The sequence below is a fragment of the Sarcophilus harrisii genome, chromosome 2 (genome assembly GCF_902635505.1).
Source record: "Sarcophilus harrisii chromosome 2, mSarHar1.11, whole genome shotgun sequence".
NCBI classification, from domain to species: Eukaryota; Metazoa; Chordata; class Mammalia; order Dasyuromorphia; family Dasyuridae; genus Sarcophilus; species Sarcophilus harrisii.
In genome coordinates, this window is record NC_045427.1 from 325347484 (window position 1) to 325370079 (window position 22596).

General features: G+C 34.6%; 1 protein-coding gene across 12 annotated transcripts in view; it reads left to right on the top strand.

Annotated features, from left to right (window-relative positions):
- The window catches only part of GPHN (gephyrin), a 751804-nt gene that overhangs the window by 291937 nt on the left and 437271 nt on the right, over positions 1-22596 (top strand). The window lies entirely within an intron of this gene.

The window sequence follows — 22596 nt, forward strand, 5'->3', positions numbered from 1 at the left end:
GAATCTTATATTCCAAGCCCTCCAGTTCTTTGATATAGAAGCTGCTAAATCCTGTGTAATCCTGACTGTGGCTCTTTAATACTTGAATTCTTTTTTTTTCTGTCTGCTTACATGTCTCATTTACTTAATAATTCTGGAATATTCCTTAGAAATTTCATGTTGAGATCTCTTTCAGGAGGTGATCAGTGTGTTCTTTCAATGTCTATTTTACCCTCTGAATTTACGATATCAGAATAGTTTTCCTTGATAATTTCTTGAAAAATGCTGTCCAGGCTCTTTTTTGGATGATAACTTTCAGGCCCTAGATCAGTAATCCTTTTTTTTTTTTTTTTTTTTTTAATTTAAATTTTAAAAATTTCATTTATATATTATTTTTTCCAATTACATGTAAAGATAGTTTTTAACATTCATTTTTTTTAAGATTTTTGACTTCCCAAATATTTTTCATTCCTTCTTCTATTTTCCCCTTCCCAAGGCAGCAAACAATCTGATACAGGTTATACATGTAAAATTACTTAAAACATATTTCCATATTAGTCATTTCAACTCTATTAGAAGTGTCTTGGATCACTGTATTACTGAGAAGACTTTAAGTCTATCATGCTTGATTATCACATAATCTTGTTGTTACTGTGTATGATGTTCTCCTGGTTCTGTTCACTTCATTCAATATCAGCTCATGTAAGTCTTTCCAAGCTATACTGAAATCAGTTTGCTCATCATTTCTTATAAAACAATTAATGTTTCATTACTTTCAGAAACCACACAACTTGTTCAGCCATTACCCAACTGAGGGGCATGCACTGAATTTCCGATTTCTTGCCATCACAAAAAGAGCTGTTATAAACATTTTTGCACATGTAGGTCCTTTTTCCCACCTCTCTTATTTGTGATCTCTTTGGGATACAGACCCAGTAGTGACATTGCTGGATTAAAGTTTTTGTGATTTGATAGCCTTTGGGCATCATTCCAAATTATTCTTCAAAATAGCTAGAATGATTCACAGCTCTACCAACAGTGCATTAGTATCCCAGTTTTCCCACTTTCCTCCATCATTTATCATTAACTTTTCCTGTCATCTTAGCTAATCTGAAGGTGTGAGGTGATACCTCAAAGTTGTTTTAATTTTCATTTCTCTAATCAATAGTGATTTGGAGGATTTCTTTTCATATGATTATACATGGCTTTAATTTCATCTGAAAATTGTCTATTTATAGCCCTTTACCATTTATCAATTAAGAAAATCTCATCCAATAATTTTAAAAATAGCTCTCCTGAATCTATTTTCATCAGTTGTTTTTTCAATGACATGTTTTATATTTTCTTTTATTTTTTCATTCTTTTTATTTTATACTGATTCTTTTTGACTTCTATAGAGACTAGATTCCACCTACCCAATTCAAATTTTTCTTTCTAAAAATTATTTGTTAGGGGGCGGAGCCAAGATGGAGAGGACACACGTATCTTCCTAAACTCTCCTTTTCCCTCAATCTATTTGTACAATATTCAGCGTAGAAATTAGTTCCAGTCAACAGACAGGAATTGACTGCCAGAACCCATGAATATTGAGAGTACAACACATTACCAAGCAGAGATAATCTAAAAATTCACCAGAAAAGGTCTGTTTTGCTTGTGTGCAGACACAGAATGGGGCTAGGCCAGGCACAGACCTCAGGCAGGCAGTGAGAGCATGGGAAACGTCTCACGCTGAGCAGATCAGGGAGGAATGGGGGGTGGTCTTAGCCTGTGGAAAATCTGCAGGAAGAATTACCACAGTGTTGGCTACTCTGCCCTGGCAGCAAGCCACTAGATCAGAAGAGAAGCTATAAACACAGAGGGTAAAAACTATACCCCAAAACTCTAGACTCTCTTGGGACCTGACCACAACTACCTGGGACTTGGCCACACCCACCCAGCACCCAGAATGACTCAACTTGATCCAGGCCAGCCACAGTAGTTGGTTCCAGAATAACCACAACTCAGTCCTAGTAGCTGCCTTTCTGCTGCCACTGATTTCAACACAACTGCTAATCCCAAAGCATCCTGTGGGTGCTTTCCCACTGTCTCTTCACTGCCACTTCCTGTTGTCTATGAAGGCAGCTTGGAAATACCCTACTGCCCCCAATAAGTAGACTGTAGTTTGTTTGTTTGTTTGTTTTTTCCCAAAATGAACAAAAAAGCAAAGCATGCTCTAGTGATAGCTTCTATACAGAGGGAGAGCAGACTTCAAACCCTGTGAGGAGACTAAAAATAGTTTGTCTCTAGATCTAAAGGTAGGTATGATATGGTCCCCATCACACAAGGCTTTCATAGAAGAAATTAAAAGAGAGCTAGAAAAAGAATAGGGGAAAAAAAGGAAAGCTTTACAAGAGGGTCAGGATAAGTCAAGCTACTCAATAAAAGATAGATCACCTCCCTGAAAAACAGAATTTGCACATTGGAAAAGATAATTCCCAGGAAAACAGAATTTGTGAATTGGAAAAGGTAAACAATTCCAGGGAAAGGAGAATTTGTGAATTGGAAAGAGAAAATAATTCTTTAAAAAAAAAAATTTGGCAAAATGGAAAAAAATTCCAAGGAACAAAACAACTCATTTAAATACTCAATTAGACAAATACAAAAAGAAATAAAAAAGTAAATGAAGAAAATAATTCATTAAAAATAAGACTTGAACAAATGGAAATGAATGACTCAAGGAGACATCAAGAATTAGTCAAGCAAAATCAAAAAAATGAAAAAACTTTTTAAAAAAGTTAAGTACCTACTTTGGAAAACAATAGACCTGGAAAATAAATATAGGAGAGATAATGTAAGGATTATTGGACTCTCTGAAAATCATGATGAAAGAAAGCGCCTAGACACTATTTTTCAGGAAATCACCAAAGAGAATTGCCTAGGTGTTATAGAAACAGAAGGCAAAATAGACATTGAAAGAATTCACTGATCACCTACTGAAAGAGATCCCAAAATCATATTGTGGCTAAATTCCAGAACTATCAGACCAAGGGAAAAATACTACAAGCAGCCAGAAAAAAACAATTCAAATACCAAGGAACCACAATAAGAATCACTTAGGATCTAGTAGCATCCACATTAAAGGATTGAAGGACCTGGAATGTTATATTCTAAAAGGCAAAAGAACTTGGTATGCAGCCTAGAATAACTTACTCAGCCAAAATGAGCATATTATTCCAGGGAAGAAGATGGACATTCAGTGAAATAGGTGAGTTCCATTTATTCCTAATGAAAAAACCAGAGCTAAACAAAAAGTTTGGCCTCCAAATATAGGACTCAGGAGAAGCATAAAAAGGTAAAAAGAACTCTTGAGAACTGTATTTCTGTTATGGGTATATATAAAGAGTACATGTATAAATTGGTTTTACTGTTATAATATAAAAAAGGAACAAGAGATGGAAAGAAAATTGTACCAGAAAAAGGGAAACTACATCTCATGAAGAAGCAAAGGAAACCTATTATATCTGAGGGAATGAAGAGAGGGGGATGAACATAGTTGTATCTTACTCTCATCAGAGTTGGCTCAAAGAGAAAATAGTAAACATATGTGGTTTACATAGAAACTTCTACCACCTCATTGAAAAGTGGGAGGGGAAAAGCAAAAAGGGAAGGACTAAGTTAAATAGAAGGGAATATAGAAATTGTAAGGAAAAGGTTTAAGAAAAGGGGAGGGACTTCAAGGGGGAGGGAGGGTCTCTAAAGAGGAAGGGCTGTGTGAGGCAAGTGGTGCTCATAATTCTAATACTGGGGAGGGGGTTAAGGGAAAAGGAAAGAGAATAGCATAATTTGGGGATATTAAGATGGCAGGAAATATAGAATTAGTTAGTAGTTTTAACCATAAATGTGAATGGGGTAAACTCCCCCATAAAACGGAGGCAGATAGCAGACTGGATCAAAAGTCAGAATCCTACAATAGGTTGTTAACAGGAAACACACTTGAAGCAAAGTGATACATACACAAGAAAGGTAAAAGGCTGAAGCAGAATCTACTATGCTTCAGGTGAAGTCAAAAAAGCAGGGGTAGCTATCCTAATGTCAAATTATCCATAATGTCAAAAGCAAAAATTGATCTAATTAAAAGACTTAAGGAAGGACACTATATCTTGCTAAAGGTTTGCATAGATAATGAAGCAATATCAATAGTAAACATATATGCACCAAATGGTATAGCATCTAAGTTCCTAAAGGAGAAGTTAAGAGAGATGCAAGAAGAAATAGACGGCAAGACTATAATAGTGGGAGAGCTTAACTTTGCACTCTAAGAACTAGATAAATCAAACCACAAAACAAATAAGAAAGAAGTTAAAGAGGTAAATACAACATTAGAAAAGTTATGCAGGATAGATCTTTGGAGAAAACTGAATGGAGACAGAAAGGAGTGTACTTTCTTCTCAGCAGTTCATGGAACCTATACAAAAATTGACCATATATTAGGACATAAAGACCTCAAATTCAAATTCAGAAAGGCAGAAATATTAAATGCATCCTTTTCAGATCACTATGCAATAAAAATTACATTCAATAAAAAGCCAGAGGAAAATAGACCAAAAACTAATTAGAAATTAAATAATCTCATCTTAAAGAATGATTGAGTGAAACAGCAAACCACAGACATAATTAATAATTTCATCCAAGAGAATAACAAGAATGAGACATCATACCAAAATGTGTGGGATGCAGCCAAGGTGGTGATAAGGGGAAATTTTATATCTCTAGAATCTTACTTGTATAAAATAGAGAAAGAGAAAATCAGTTAATTAGGCTTACAACTAAAAAAGCTAGAAAAAGCAAATTAAAACCCCCCCAATCAAACACTAAACTTGAAATTCTAAAAATGAAAGGAGAGATCAATAACATTGAAAGTAAAAAAAACTATTGAATTAATAAAAAAACTAAGAGTTGGTTTTATGAAAAAAAACCCAACAAAATAGATAAACCTTTGGTAAATTTGATTAGAAAAAGGAAAGAGGGAAATAAAATTATTAGTCCTAAGAATGAAAAGAGAAATTTCCACTAATGAAGAGTTACTTTTAGGAGTTACTTTACCCATCTTTATGCCAATAAATTTGATAACTTAAATGCAATGGATGAATACTTTCAAAACTATAGGTTGCCCAGATTAACAGAGGAAGAAGTAAATTGGTTAAATAGTCCCATTTTAGAAAAAGAAATAGAACAAGCTATTAATCAACTCCCTAAAAAAAAAAAAAAAAAAACCCAGACCCAGATGAATTTACATGCGAATTCTACCAAACATTTAAAGAACAATTAACTCCAATGCTATATAAACTATTTGAAAAAATAGGGATTGAAGGACTCCTACTAAATTCCTTTTATGACACAGACATGGTACTGATACCTAAACCAGGTAGGACAAAAATAGAGAAAGAAAATTATAGACCAATCTCCCTAATGAACATTGATGCAAAAATCTTAAATGGAATCTTAGCAAAAAGATTACAGAAAATCATCTTCAGCATAATACACCCTGACCAAGTAGGATTTATACCAGGAATGCAGGGCTGGTCCAATATTAAGAAAACTATTAGCATAATTGACTCTATCAATAACCAAATTAACAGAAACCATATGATCATCTCAATAGATGCAGAAAAAGCATTTGATAAAATCCAACACCCATTCCTATTAAAAACACTAGAGAGTACAGGAAAAAATGGACTTTTCCTTAAAATAGTTAGTAGCATCTATTTAAAAACATCAGTAAGCATCATATGTAATGGTGATAAACTGGAACCATTCCCAATAAAATCAGGAGTGAAACAAGGTTACCCACTTTCACCATTACTATTCAATATTGTTTTAGAAACACTAGCTTTGGCAATAAGAGATGAAAAGGAAATTAAAGGAATTAGAGTAGGTAATGAGGAAACCAAATTATCACTCTTTGCAGATGCTGTGATGGTATATTTGGAAAATCCCAGAGATTCTGCTAAAAAGCTGTTAGAAACAATCCACAACTTTAGCAAAGTTGCAAGATACAAAATAAATCCACATAAATCATCAGCATTTTTATATAACACTAACAAAATTCGACAGCAAGAAATACAAAGAAAAATTCCATTTAAAATAACTCTCGATAGTATAAAATATTTGGGAATCTATCTGCCAAGGGAAAGTCAGGAATTATATGAGCAAAACTACAAAACACTTTCCACAAAAATAAAATCAGTCTAAACAATTGGAAAAATATTAAGCATTCTTGGATAGGTCGAGCGAATATAATAAAGATGACAACACTCCTTAAAGTAATCTATTTATTCAGTGCTATACCAATCAGACTCCCAAGAAGCTATTTTAATGACCTAGAAAAAATAACAACAAAATTCATCTTGAAGAACAAAAGGTCAAGAATTTCAAGGGAACTAATGAAAAAAAAAAAAATCAAATCAAGTTGGCCTAGCTGTAACTGAACTAAAATTATATTATAAAGTAGCGGTCATCAAAACCATTTGGTATTGGCTAAGAAATCAGTGGAATGGGTTAGGTTCACAGGACAAAATATTCAATAAGTATAGCAATCTAGTGTTTGAAAAACCCAAAGACCTCAGCTTTTGGGATAAGAATTCATTATTTGACAAAAATTGCTGGGAAAATTGGAAATTAGTATGGCAGAAACTAGGCATTGCCCCATACTTAACACCATACACCAAGATAAGATCCAAAATGTGTTCATGATCTAGGTATAAAGAATGAGATTATAAATAAGTAAGAAGAACATAGGATCTTTTACCTCTCAGACCTGGGGAGGAGGAAGGAATTTGTGACCAAAGAAGAATTAGAAGTCTTTATGGATCGCAAAATAGAAAATTTTGATTATATTAAATTAAAAAGCTTTTGTACAAATAAAACTAACGTGGACACAATTAGAAGGGAAGCAACAAACTAGAAAAACATTTTTACAACTAAAGGTTCTGATAAAAGCCTCCATTATATATAGAGAATTGACTCTAATCTTTAAGAAATCAAGCCATTCTCCAATAGATAAATGGTCAAAGGATATGAACAGACAATTTTTGGATGACGAAATTGAAACTATTTAATATAGTCATATGAAAAGGTATTCCAAATCATTGTTGGGGGGCAGAGCCAAGATGGTGGAGAAAGCACATGCTTCTAAACTCTCTCATACCTTCACAACCAATTATTAAATTCAGCCTCAAAAATAGCGCTTGACTGGTAAAACACATGAAGATTAGAAGTGCAACAACGTACCAGCCGAAGATAATCTGGAATTTCATCAGAAAAAGTTTGTCCTGAGAGGCCAGAGAAGATCAGCACAAGCAGGGAGAGAACTAGAGGCTAGCATATTGTGCAGTCCAGGCAGGAGTGGTCTCTGTGGTTAGAAAAATTACAGAGACCACACTGCCATAAACTGATTGCTCTGCCCTGCTTACAAAACAGTAGATCGGCAGAGAAATAAAAGCCACTCTAAAAAAGCCAGAACCGAACAGGATCTGGCTATACCCACCCAAAACCGCAAGTGACTTTGCACAGCGCAGTTATGCAGCCCCAATCCGCAGTACAGGGTTTTTCCTTGGGGCAGTTATGAGCCTCCACAGCAGGGGGGCACAGCCCAAGGCAGCCTCCAATCTGCAGAATGGGGGGCTCGGCCTGAGGCAATAGAACTCCTAATGCACAACTTGCTTCTGGGGCAGAGATACTTCCGGTCTATGCAGGGCTATTCGCTGGTCAGCTGCTAATATCCACAGCCTGGGTTTTGGCCTGGGATAGTGACACTTTCACTGCTTAGCCTCTAGCCAAACAGTTGGTAAGCCACACAGAGGGGTTCTCCACTGGGCACTTCCATAGCTCAGCCTGGGCTGAATCACTTCTGGTTGGGGGGAGGTAACTTTTTCCCAGAGCACTCCAGTACCTCCCTGCTCTTTGCAGCCTGTTTATACCTTTCCCTGCTTTGCAGAGGAAGCTGGTAACCCTCTTGCCCTGAAGGCAGACCCTAAAGGCTTTTTAAAAAATGAGTAAAAAAATCAAAAGGATGATCAATTGCTTCTATACAGAAAAAGAGCAGGTTTACAACCCCTAAGAGACTAATAGCAAATAGTCTCCAGACAATACCCCAAAGGGGAATATTATCTGGCCCCCTTCACATAACCCTCTCCTAGAAGAGACCATTAAAAGTCTCAAAAGAGAGTTAGAAGAAAAATGGAGAAAGGAAAGAGAAGCTATGCAAGAAAGTAACAACTTCCTGAAATATGAATTGGAAAAGGCAAAAAGTTCCCAGGAAGTGCAGGGAAACAGAATTTGTGAATTGGAAAAGGTAAAAAAAATCCCAGGAAAGTAGGATTTGTGAATTGGAAAAGATAAAGAATTTCCAAGAAAGTAGGATTTATGAATTGGGAAAGATAAAGAATTTGCAAGAAAGTAGGATTTGTGAATTGCAAAAAGAAAATAATTCACTAAAAAATATATATATATAGTGAAATGGAAAAAATTACATAAAGCAAAACAACTCATTTAAAAACTCAATTGGCCATATCCAAAAAGAAGTGAAAAAAAGCTAATGAAGAAAATAACTCATTAAAAATCAGAACTGAACAAATAGAAATCAATAATTCATTGAGACATCAAGAATCAGTCAAGCAAGATGTAAAAAATGAAAAATTAGAGAAAAGCAATAAATATCTACTTAGAAAAATGACAGACCTGGAAAATAGATCTAGGAGAGATAATGTGAGGATTATTGGACTTTCCAAAAATTATGATGAAAAAAAGAGCCTAGATACTATATTACAGGACATCATCAAAGAGTACTGTCTAGATGTGATAGAATCAGAAGGTAAAATAGGCATTGAAAGAATTCATCCAACACCTTCTGAAAAAGACCCTAAAATAAAAACTCCAAGGAATTTTGTGGTTAAATTTCAGAACTATCAGATTAAGGAAAAAATATTACAAGCAGCCAGAAAAAAGCAATTCAAATACCCGAGGTGCCACAATAAGGATCACCCAAAATCTGGCTGCTTCCACATTAAAGGATTGAACGGTCTGGAATCTGATATTCTAAAAGGCAAAAGAAAACCAGAACTAAACAAAAAATTTGATTTCCAAACATAGGACTCAAGAGAAGCAGAAAAAGGTAAAAGGAACTCTTGAGAACTGTATTTTTATTGTGGATGTACAAAAAGACTACATGTATAATTTGATTTTACTGATATAACAAAAAAGGGAAGTAGAAATGGAAAGGTATAGTGTCAGAAAAGGGAGAAAGTGGATAAAAAGAGGGAAACTTCATCTCACAAAGAGGCAAAGGAAACCTATCATATCCGAGGGAATTTAGAGAGAGGAGGGACATTGTGTGAATCTTACTCTCATTAGAGATGACTCAAAGAGAAAGTAATTGACATACTTCTTTTACAGAAAATCTTCTCTCACCTCTTAAAAAGGGGAGAGGAAAAGGGAAAAGGAAAAGAGTAATAAGAGAAGGGTACAAGAAAGAGGAAGAGATTCAAAGGGGGGAGGGAGGAATCCTAAAGAGGGTGAGCAGCATGATACAAGTGGAATACATAAGTTTAAAACTGGGAAAGAGGGTTGGGGGGGCAAGAAAAAGAAAAGCATAATCTAGGGATATGAGATGGCAGGAAACACAGAATTAGTAATTTTAACCGTAAATGTGAATAGCATGAACTCTCCCATTAAGCAGAGGCGGATAGCAGACTAGATCAAAAGTCAGAACCCTACAATATGTTGTTTACAGGAAACACATTTAAAGCAGGGAGATACATACAGAGTAAAGGTAAAAGGCTGGAGCAGAATTTATTATGCTTCAGGTGAAGTCAAAAAAGCAGGGGTAGCCATCCTTATCTCAGATCAAGCAAAAGCAAAAATTGATCTAATTAAAAGAGATAAGGAATGAAACTATGTCTTGCTACCGAGTAGCATAGACAGTGAAGCAATATCAATACTAAACATATATGCACCAAGTGGTATAGCATCTAACTTCCTAAAGGAGAAGTTAAGAGAGTTGTCAGAAGAAATAGACAGCAAAACTGTAATAGTGGGAGATCTCAACCTTGTACTCTCAGAATTACATAAATCAAACCACAAAACAAATGAGAAACAAATTAAAGAGGTAAATAGAATATTAGAAAAATTAGGTATGACAGATCTTTGAAGAAAACTGAATGGAGACAGAAAAGAATATACTTTTTTCTCAGCAATTCATGGAACCTATACAAAAATTGACCATATATTAGGACATAAAGACTTCAAAATTAAATGCAGGAAGGCAGAAATAGTAAATGCTTTCTTTTCAGATCACAATGCAATAAAAACTACATTCAACAAAAAGTTAGGGGTAAATAGACAAAAAGTAATTGGAAATTAAATAATCTCATCTTAAAGAATGATTGGGTGAAACAGCAAATTATAGACACAGTTAATAATTTCACTCAAGATAATGACAATGATGAGACATCATACTAAAATTTGTGGGATGCAGCCAAAGGGGTAATAAGGGGAAATTTTATATCCTTTGAGGCTTACTTGAATAAAATAGAGAAAGAGAAGATCAATGAATTGGGCTTGCAACTTAAAAAGCTAGAAAAAGACCGAATTAAAAAACCCCAATCAAATACTAAACTTAAACTTCTAAAATTAAAAGAAATTAATAATGTTGAAAATAAAAAAAACTAAAAAATTAATAATAAAACTAAGAGTTGGTTTTATGAAAAAGCAATAAAATAGATAAGCCTTTGGTAAATCTGATTAGAAAAAGGAGATAGGAAAATCAAATTAGTAGTCTTAAAAATGAAAAGGGAGAACTTTTCACCAATGAAGAGGAAATTAGAGAAATAATAAGGAGTTACTTTGCCCAACTATGCCAATAAATTTGATAAATTTAAATGGATGACTACTTCCAAAAATATACGCTTCCCAGATTAACAGAGGAGGGAGTAAATTGCTTAAATAATCCCATTTCAGAAAAGGAAATAGAACAAGCTATTAATCAATTCCCTAAGAAAAAATCCCCAGGACCAGATGGATTTACATGTGAATTCTGCCAAACATTTAAAGAACAATTAGCCCCAATGCCATATAAACTATTTGGAAAAATAGGGAATGAAAGAATCCTACCAAATTCCTTTTATGACATGGACATGATACTGATATCTAAACTAAGTAGGTTGAAAACAGAGAAAGAAAATTACAGACCAATCTCCCTAATGAATATTGATGCTGAAATCTTAAGTAAGATATTAGCAAAAAGACTACAGAAAGTTATCCCCAGGATAATACATCATGATCAAGTAGGATTTATACCAGGAATGCAGAGCTGGTTCAATATTAGGAAAACTATCAGTATAATTGACCATATTAATAACCAATTTAACAAAAACTATATGATCATCTCAATAGATGCAGAAAAAGCATTTGGTAAAATCCAACATCTATTCCTATTAAAAACACTTGAGAGTATAGGAATAAATGGACTTTTCTTTAAAATAATCAGCACCATCTATTTAAAACTGTAAGCAACATATGCAATGGGGACAAACTGCAACCATTCTCAATAAGATCAGGTGTGAAACGAGATTGCCTACTATCACCATTACTACTCAGTATTGTATTAGAAATGCTAGCTTTGGCAATAAGAGTTGAGAAAGAGATTAAAGGAATTAGAGTAGGTAATGAGGAAACCAAATTACCACTCTTGCTGATGATATGATGGTATATTTAGAGAATTCTAAGTATAGAGATTCTACTAAAAAGTTATTAGAAATAATCCAAATCATTTTTGATCAGAGAAATGCAAATTAAGGCAACTCTGAGATACCACTACACACCTGATTGGCTAAGATGACAGGAAAAAATAATGACCAATATTGGAGGGGATGTGGGGAAAAAAATGATGCATTGTTGGAGTTGTGAACAGATCCAACTGTAAAGGGCTGAAACTCTTAAAAGGTGTGCTTGAATCAGACAATCGAGTACTTAAGGCTAATCCGTTGGACAATGATTCTGTTAGCATATATTTGGAAAAATGGCCCCTCTCACTGTTCTGTGCTAGCTCGATGTTTGGTGTATACTGATAATCATAGGAAGAATTAGAGGGTGGTGTGAGATGAGCCAGACTCACTTTTCAGCAGGATGAAGAGGATAAAGGTTGGTAGCAAGCCTGTGCCAGTTTGTCTGTCTCCTTCCCTTCTCTCCCAAAAGCCCAAAGACTTTTACTTATCCTGACTCCAGCTGTTCTTGAGGCCTCCAGGGAGCTAGCCTGGACTTTACATCCAACCGTTCTGGAGAACAATTTGGAACTATACTCAAAAAGTTATAAAACTGTGCATACCCTTTGATCCAGCAGTGTTACTACTAGGGTTATATCCCAAAGAGATATTAAACAAGGGAAAGGGACCTATATGTGCAAAAATGTTTGTGGCAGCTCTTTTTGTAGTGGAAATTGAAGGGATGCCTACTAATTGGAGAATGGCTGAAAAAATTGTGGCATATGAATATTGTGGAATATTATTGTTCTATAAGAAATGACCAGCAGGATGAATACAGAGAGGCTTGGAGAGACTTACACATGAACTGATGCTAAGTGAAATGAGCAGAACCAGGAGATCATTATACACTTCAAACAATAATATTATATTGTTTGGGGCCAGAACTCTTGTACTTAAAACAAAGATTCTCTTACAAGGTGTTAAGTCAGTGGAATTGATAAAGACAACAGTTATCTAGTTTAGCATGGTGCTTAATGGTTCTCTAAGTTCATTTTGATTGATTTAAATCGTACAACCAATAATGGTTTCCTAGTGATATAATGATTGGTTTATACTCAGTGTAGACCATATAAGCTGGGACTCAGACTTGGAGCCAGGAGCCAGATTCATTCACTTCATCTCACAGCACCATGTTGGCTGACCTCCTGCACTTTCCACACTGAGACCAAGGCCTTCAAGAAAGCTAACCAGGGTCCAGGCAAGGAGGCAATAAAAAATTTGGACTTTGGACTTTAACACCTGGCTATTCTTGTGGTGATTTCTCTATTGAAAGGAAGGCTGCTCCAAAACCTCCAGAAAACCAACAATAATATTACACTACATGATGATCAATTCTGATGGACATGGCTCTCTTCAGCAATGAAATGATCCAGATCAGTTCCAAATGATCTGTAATGAATAGAACCAGCTACACCCAGAAAAAGAACATTGGGAAATGAGTATGGACCACAACAGAATATTTCCACTCCTTCTGTTATTGTTTGATTACACTTTTGTTTTTTTCTCCTCAGGTTATTTTTACCTTCTTTCTAAATCTGATCTTTCTTGTGCAACAAGTTATATATAAATATGTATACATATATTGTATTTAACATATTTAACATGTATGGGACTACATGCCATCTAGGGGAGGGGGTAGAGAGAAGAAGGGGAAAAGTTGAAACAGAAGTTTTTGGAAGGGTAAATGTTGAGAAATTACCCATGCATATGTTTTGTATATAAAAAGCTATAATTAAAAAAAAAGATTTAATAAAAAAAATTAGTCATCCATCAAAAGATGGAAAAACTCAAAAAAAATTATTTGCTTTAAACTTAAACGCAACATAGGAAAAGAAAATAAAAACATTGTCATATACATGACAGAACACGAAAGTGTTCAAAATATAAAGCAATAAATGTCCAAAGAAAAGGAAAAAAAAGATTAAAATAGTACTAATAATGAAACATGTTACTCATTTCTTGACTGACAGATTATGGACTTAAAGATAAAAAGCAGACGTAAAATTTTCAATATGACCCATATAGATTGGTTTTGCTTAGTTATGCTTATTTTTAGGAGGATTGTTTTTGTTTTGTTTTATCATTGTTAATTTTTTTCCTCCTAATTTGTTTTTAATAAATGTGAGGATTGGGGGGAAATTAATAATGGTGATTTTTTTTTAATGGTAGAAAATAAAAAAGGATGTTCATAGAAACATTTTTTGAAAGTATGCAAAAAAGTACTTTTCAGAAGGAAGAGCAGACAAATAGAACACTTGGAAATTATAGGTTTAATATATTGTATAGTATATTCTACAAATTTTAGTTCAGTTTTAAGTTATTAGTGATGAAGTCCTGGGTAACTAGATGAGCTATGAGAGGTAACCTTAATTATTGATATTATAATATCAGTATTATATCAGATATTATAATATATTCCTTCAAGTTAGCAAGGAAGGGCACTGATGGGAATAGCTCAGCCCTACAGTATTAGCTCCTGTAGAAGTCTTAGGAAATCCCACCTTACCATATTCAATCAGAAAGCTGAGGCGTAATATCAAAACCCTGATGTTAAATTCCCCCTAAATCTGCTAATGGCTCACACCAGTTTTGCTGAATTTTTTTTTGAGATTAAGCCTGCCATGGTGTTCTGCCTCATGGTGTCTTTCTTCTCACTCACTCCCCCATGTTTCATGGTGTCTTTCTCCTTGTTATAGCTAACTCACTCTTTTTAAGGCAATACCTTTATGGATTTGGCCTACCAGTCAATTACATACTCTCACTTCATGGCATATTCCCCTTCTCCTGGTCAATTGTGAGTTCTACTAGGAAACTTGTCTTTTCCCTTGTTAATTATTAAAACCCTTTTCTTTGCTAACTATATGCTTTCCCAAATTTATTTCATATTTACCATGTCTGTTTTACTCCTTCATTGTGTCTGTAACCTCTATTCATAAATTCCCCTTTTGGCAAAGAGCACTGTGAATTATTCACATTTGTCTTACACCTTGCACCTTGTATTTGAACTAGGAATTGCTACCCCAATCTCATCAATTAGTTTTTTTTTCTTTTTTTTAAAGTCAGTGGTATAGAATAAAGATTTAGTGATTCTCATTCTCTCTTTTTGTTTCTTATTTTGTATTTTATTTTTATCTTAAGAATAAATAAATGATGGAAATGTAAAGTAAGGGAAAGGCTCTCAAATACAAAATAGACCTTCCAAATGGGCTTGAATAGTTCGATTGTATATGAAAAAGTCATTCAAACAATGAATTTGCCTCAAAATTTCAGACTTCATTCATTCTCAGCCTCTTATCTCCAGAAGGAGATAGGAAACCTAAATTGCTTAATTTGAACTCATTGCCCTAAAAAGAAAGGTGGAGTGTCTTAATGAGAGAAAGGACCCTTGAAACTAAAAAGATTGCCAAAATTTAGACAAGCTACATATATCTCTTCTACTTCCTGCTTAGAGATGACAAACAACCTTGGAACTAGGACTCTGAGGAAGTCAATAGAAGAGATTTTTGTCAATCCTAAACTAAGGGTCATTGACCTAATGGAAAAAACACTGCAGCAATCCACCTGAAAAAGCACTCCCAACACTTCAGCTGAAGACAGCATAGTCCCATCTAGCCAAGACAGTTGAAGGTCAGAAAAGACTGAGAGTTCTTATTTAAGATCAAGTACACAGGGTACAATACATCTTCCTCTCCAGCAAGAGTACCTCACTGTCTCCTGAAAGGGGCCTCGCCTTTAAGTGGCCTACCCATTCTGTTGTAGCAGCACACTAATCTGTCTATCACAGTTTGCTAGTAGGTACTCATGGGCAGAGTAGCCTGCCCAGCTCATTCCAGTAGTCATTGCCTGATGAAAGTATGATCTGCCTGACTCTATCTAGCAAAAGCAAAGTTCTACCTAGTCCAGCACAGCAGTTGCTAAAGCTAATCAGAAGTCAAAACAATTAAGCAACTTACTTTACCTAACCTAGTAACAAATAAGTCCTTCAATTAAGAGACCATGATTTTTATAAGGTTAAAGCCCATTCATATCTGGCTTTACACATTCCACAGCTGCATGACTTTGGGGAAATCACTTTACCTGTGCTTGTTTCAGTTTCCTTATCTGAAAAGTGACATAATTATATATCTACCTCCCAAGGTAGTTGTAAATTTCAAAGAGATAGCTTGTAAAATGTTAATTATTATTATTTCAAATCCTAAACCTTTCTAACATAGCCTTCAATTGTGACAAAGTAAAACAAAAACTATTTGATACTCTGATTTCTTCAATCATATTATATATGTATGTCCTAGTAGTCCAAAGTCTTATCTGCTGTGAATAGAATGTTTGCTTTTTTGTTCTCCATAATCTTCATTGTTTTTTCTTTTCATAAAATATTTTGTTTTAATCAGCCAAGATTCATTAATCAGTTTATGAAGAAAGGAGGAGCTGATCTACCCATATCCTTTGATCTTATTCCCTTTATCTTCTTACCTGCTAGGCAACAGGTGGCAGTCCATCCCCCATAATTCCAATTTTATTTCCCTAATATGCTTCAGTAGGAGAGGAGCTAACAAATATTTATCAGGATTGTCTTGCTCATATTCCCCCCCAAAAAAATTGTCTTTAAGAGCAATCTCCATCTTGACTTTGGGGTTAATCCCTTGGGCCATTCTACTAACAGATTTCTGTCTGGGTGTTTTTAAATAAACTTAATTTTTTTTTTCTCATCTTGGATTTTGCCTGTTTTTCAGGGTAAAGACAAAATTTTCTTTTTGATAAAAACATAGATTTTTCATCCCCAACTTATAGACCCCTTCTTGAGTCCCATTTTTTGCCACCTCAAAAAAAAGCTATAAACATTTTTATACTTCCTTAATATTTGTTTTCTTTAGTTCTAATGCTTCCTCTTTATCTTCTAATTGCCTATATCCTTCTTCTCTTCTTCTCCTCTTTTCATGTTGAGTGAAATAGATTTTTGTATGCAACTCTTTGTATGTTTATCTTCTTTTTCCTAGTTTAAATGAGAACTAAAGTTCAAATGGCAGCCATTCCACCACCATTTTCCCCTCCTTGTTGGTATAAATATCTATTTGTGCTCTCTAGTTATATAAGATTATTTTCTCTAATCTTCCTTTCTCTCCCTTCCTACTCAATATATTCCTCTTTCCCTCTCTTTACATTCTTAAGATCAAGACATAACAGAACCTATCCTGGGCCTTGTCTAATTATATTCTTTCTGTGAATTCTGATGAAGATAAGATTCAGTAGGGGATATACATATCATCTCTCCACATTTAAATTAAGCAGTTTATCTGTGTTTATTGTTTTTCATTATTTATTCATCTTTAACTTTTTATGCTTTTCATTCATGTTTCAACTTAAGAGTTTCACTACAACTTTGATCTTGTCATTAAGAATACTTAGAATCTTCTGTTTCTTTAAAGATCTTTCTTTCCCTTGTACCATTATACTCCATTTTGTTGGGTAAGTTATTTTTGACTGTAAGCCCATTTCTTTTGTTTTTTCAAATGTCATTTTTCAAGTTCTTTACTCCTTTAAAGTGGTGAATGCTAAAAACTTCTGTGGTTCTCACTGTGAATTCTTTCTTCTTGACTGCTTACAATAATTTTTCTTTGAGCTAGTAGCTCTGGATTTTAGCTATAATGGTTTGGGGTTTTCATTTGGGGGTTTTACGAAATGGTCAATTCTGTTAACATTGTACCTACTGTTTGCAAGAGATCTGGGAAGTTTTCTTTTAAGATTTTTTGAAGTAGGATGTCTAGTCTCTTCTTTTTGGTCATTGCATTCAAATAGTTCAGTGATTCTTTATTTTTTCTTTATCTGTTTTCTATGTCAGTTGTTTTTGCTATATCTTATATTTGCTCCATGTTTTTCAGTCTCTTGATTTTGTTTTCATATTTTTTGTTACCTTGTGGAGTCATTAGCTTCTGTTTTGTCCATTCTAATTTTCATAGAGTTTGTTTTGGGGCAAGTTTAGTACATCTTGTGCCAAGCTGTTCATTCCCTTTCCAATTATTTATCCTCAGCTCTCATTTCTTTTTCAGATTTTTCCTCAGCACTTTCTTTTTATTTAAAAAAAATACTTTTAATTCTTTTTTTTTTTTAATCTTGTTTTTTGTCTTCCAGAAATTCTGGCTAAATTTTTTCAAGGGTGTGTGTGTGTGTGTGTGTGTGTGTGTGTGTGTGTGTGTGTGTTTTAAGACACGTTGTAGATGTTGTGGAGTTATTCTCTTCTGCATTTGTGTCTTGAGCATCTTTGCCACCGTAATTGCTCACCAAGGTGTGGTCCTTTAAAAAAAAAATCTCCTATTTCTTCCAACCTAATTCCTGACTTTCCTCTTAACGTTAGGGCTAGCCTTTATACATGTTTGAAGTAAAGGTCTGAGCTGGTTCTTTTAGGTTCTTTTACTGCTTTCTTTGAGTTTTGTGCTGTGCTCTCTGCTTTCTTTGCTTTTTTTTTTTTTTAATTTATTTATTTTTTATTTACAAAGCATATGCATGGGTAATTTTCCCAACACTGATCCTTGCAAAACCTTTTGTTCCAAATTTTCCCTTCCTTCCCTTCACTCTTTCCCCTAGCTTGCAGGTAGTCCAATACATGTCAAATATGTTGAAATACATGTTAAATCCAATATATGTATACATATTTATACAGTTATTTTGCTGCACAAGAAAAATCAGATCAAGAAGGAAAGAAAAGAAAAACTGAGAAAGAAAACAAAATGCAAACAAATAACAACAGACAGAGTGAGAATGCTATGTTGTATTCCACACTCAGTTCCCACAGTCTTCTTTCTGGGTATAGATGGCTCTTTTCATCATTGAACAAGTGGAACTGATTTGAATCATCTCATTGGGTTTTCTTTTGTTTGTTTGTTTTTAATTTTATTTTTTTATTATAGTAACTTTTTATTGACAGAACCCATGCCAGGATAATTTTTTACAACATTATCCCTTGCACCCACTTCTGTTCCGATTTTTCCCCTCTCTCCCTCCACTCCCTCCCCTAGATGGCAAGCAGTCCTATATATGTTGAATATGTCGCAGTATATCCTAGATACAATATATGTGTGCAGAACCAAACAGTTCTCTTGTTGCACAGGAAGAATTGGATTCAGAAGGTAAAAATAACCCGGGAAGAAAAACAAAAATGCAAACAGTTTACATTCACTTCCCAGTGTTCTTTCTTTGTGTGTAGCTGCTTCTGTCCATCATTGATCAATTGAAACTGAATTAGGTCTCTTTGTCAAAGAAATCCTCTTCCATCAGAATACATCCTCATTCAGTATCATTGTTGAGGTATATAATGATCTCCTGGTTCTGCTCATTTCACTCAGCATCAGTTCATGTAAGTCTCTCCAAGCCTCTCTGTATTCATCCTGCTGGTCATTTCTTACAGAACAATAATATTCCATAACATTCATATACCACAATTTACCCAACCATTCTCCAAGTGAAGGGCATCCACTCAGTTTCCAGTTTCTAGCCACTACAAACAGGGCTGCCACAAACATTTTGGCACATACAGGTCCCTTTCACTTCTTTAATATCTTCTTGGGGTATAAGCCCAGTAGTATGTGCTCTCTGCTTTCAAAGGGATCTGCTCCAGAGTAAAGTGTGGTTACTATCCCATAGTCTGAGCTATGAAAGTTCCTGACCTAGTTCTGGATTTGTACAAATGTAGACTTTCTCCATCAGCTAGAAAGTTCTTTTGATTAAGACTGGCTTAACTATAGGCTTCCTTTTTGTCTAGATGTTACTACTTTTGTTTTTCCTGTGCTATCTGGGCTAAATTTCTTTTAGAACATCCTACTTTGTGCCTGAGGTCTAACTTATATCACAGTTGCAGCTGTTAGCCGCAACCTAAAATTTATTCCTTTCTCAGTATACTGAACTGAAATTACCTGTGCATAGACTCTCTTCTCATTGACTCCAGGATAGATCTGCCACCCAGGATTGAATAATAAGCAACGAAACTGCCAACTGGTCATTTTCCCCATCAAAATATTTCAGAATGGGTCTAAAAATATTTCAGTATAGGTCTGGGATCTCTTTTATGCTAGTGTGCAGGCTTTCTCTGTGTACTGGAGCACTGCATATAGCTTCGTTCCTGCCTCAATCTGTCTCTTATGTCTGGCATAAGAGGTATAGGCATGCCATCTGTGCCAGGACAACACCCTCGTTGTAATGGCTATATTGTCAATGGGATTTTCTTAACAAAGATACTGGAGCGGTTTGCCTCTTTTCCTTCTTCAAAGGATTAAGACAAAAAGAGGTTGGTTATGTGGTTTGCTGAGGGTCACGACAATTAATAAATGTCTGATGCTGGATTTAAATTCAAGTCTTCTCAACTCTAAACCTAGCGCTCTCTAGTTAAACCTTTTATTCCTACTTTTTCTTATTTTCTTATTTATTATTCCTACTATTTCTTATTCTCTGAGATTCTACACCTTTTGTTTTCCATATGAATTTTGCTGTTATTTTGCCTAAGTCTAAGAAGTAACTCCTTGGTAATTTGATTAGTATAGAAATAAATATTATTTATTGTAATACAACAGAGGAGTTTCATCCCCTCAAGTCCTATTTTGCATGTGTTAGAAACATGCTTGACACACTGAAATTCAGGTATCAAGAAAAGTTTATTGCAGAGTTAAATACAGAAGCAAGACAAGTTTTATGCTTTTAGTTTATCACAGTTCCTTCCCATCAGAAAATGGAGTGATCAGTTTTCATTCGGATTACATCATCCTTTATATGTTACTTCCAAGCGTGTTCCCCTCCTTCATCATACACCCCATATTCTGTTAATGAGGGGTATGTCAGCTTATATGTATGAGGCTTATTAAGTAAATGCAATAAAGAAAAACCTTCTCTGGGTCAGTGATCCTGGTCAGTTCAAATCAGTTTCTAGTCTAAACTTCTTGATGAGAAATCTGTAGCCACGTTAGTTTTTCCTTGTGAGAGCTCATTGGTCACTGATACTTATTATCTTATGTTATCTTGAAGTTTGCAACATTCTGTGGAAACCTAACTTTTCATTATTTCTCACATATTGAAGCCACCAAGAAGCAATATCAGTGGGTTAAGTTTTAATTCTTAATTAAGCCAGTCAATTGTTGGGGATAGTTCTATTACCTTTTTTTTTCCTGAGGCAATTGGGGTTAAGTGACTTGCCCAGGATCACACACAGCTAGGAAATGTTGAATGTCTGAGATCAAATTTGAACTCAGGTTCTCTGACCTTCAGGGTTGGTGCTCAATCTACTGTGCCACCTACCTGCCCCTTCTATTGTCTTTTAAAAAAGGAAAAAAAAAAAAAAAAAAAAAACATGTAAAGGGAGGAGATAGGAAGGAAGGAATTTGAAATGAATTCAACCACATAAACATTTTATACTTATTATCTGTCTATTTTATCAGGAGAATTTTAGGTAGTCTAGTAATTTCCCATTTTTATAGAGGAGAAATAGTCAGAGTGGTGTAGTGGAAAAACTGCTGAATTTGGGGTCAGAGGATTTAAGTCCAAATCTTGGCTCTGATTCCCAGACTTATTATGGCCTTAGGCAGATAACCTTGACTCACATATATGGGCCTCAGATTCCTTGTCTATAAAACAGGAACAATAAAAGCATGTACCTCCCACGGTTGTATAAAAATAAATAAGATGATATTTGAGAAGCTCTTTTTAAATCTTAAAGTGCTCTATAAATGCCAGCTAGTTAGCTTCATCATCATTATCATCACTATTCTGGATGAACATCTCATTCCATTCTAATTTCAGGCCTAAACTACCAAGCGACTAGCCTGAGTTAGTCCCAACCCATGAGAGTTTATATAATTATCAGTCAAATTATTCTTTTCTTTGTACCTTATGAGTTCTCCCTATCAGTGTTCACCTTTCTGTTCATTTTCAGAACTGTAAGAACTGTAAGTCAAATAGGTTCTCCTTGCCTCTAAGTTGTTTTGACACTGCTCCTAGAGGGAGAGCCATACTTTTCTAATATGTCTTTCTATGTGAAGTAGATAAAAATACTAGGCAGGACAGGGTCTCTAGCCAGAAAACATAAATAAAAACACTATGCTATCATTCTCAATCCAATTTCCAAATTTGCCGTGCTTTTGTATTTCTTTGATAGTACCATTATTTTTTCAGGCTAAGTTTCTTAACCTTAGAATTTTCTTTGATTCTTCAATCTCATTCTTCCTTATTCTCATTCAATTTCCAGGCCTGCCTCCAAAACAAGTCTCACATCTAATCCTTTCTTTCCATTGTCTAGTATAAATCTACATCATCTCTCACTATTGATTAGGAAAATGCAAATCTAAACAACTGTGCATTACCATCTCATACCTATTAGATTGTCTAATATGACAAAATAATAATTAATATCAGAGGAGATAAGGAAAGTGGGTTAACTATTATATTGGATGGAGTTACAAAATGGTCTAAATATTCTGGAGAACAATTTTAAAAAGAGCCCGAAGGGTTATTTTGTGCAGAGAATTGAAAATTGAGGGGATGCCTTTTAAATGTGGAATAACTGTATAAATTTTGGTATATGGTTATGATGAAATACTATTGTACTATAAGAAATGACAAGCAGGATAGTTACAGAAAAGCATGGGAAGACTTATATAAAGTTATACAAATTAAAATGAACAGAAAGAGAATATTTGTATATTGTAACAGCAATATTATAACAATGATCAACTGTGAATCATATTACTCAGAATGAAAAAATGGTATCTATCTCCAGAGAGAGAACTTATGAACTCTGAATGAAAATTGAAGCATAATTTTTTTCACTTAGTTTTTTTTT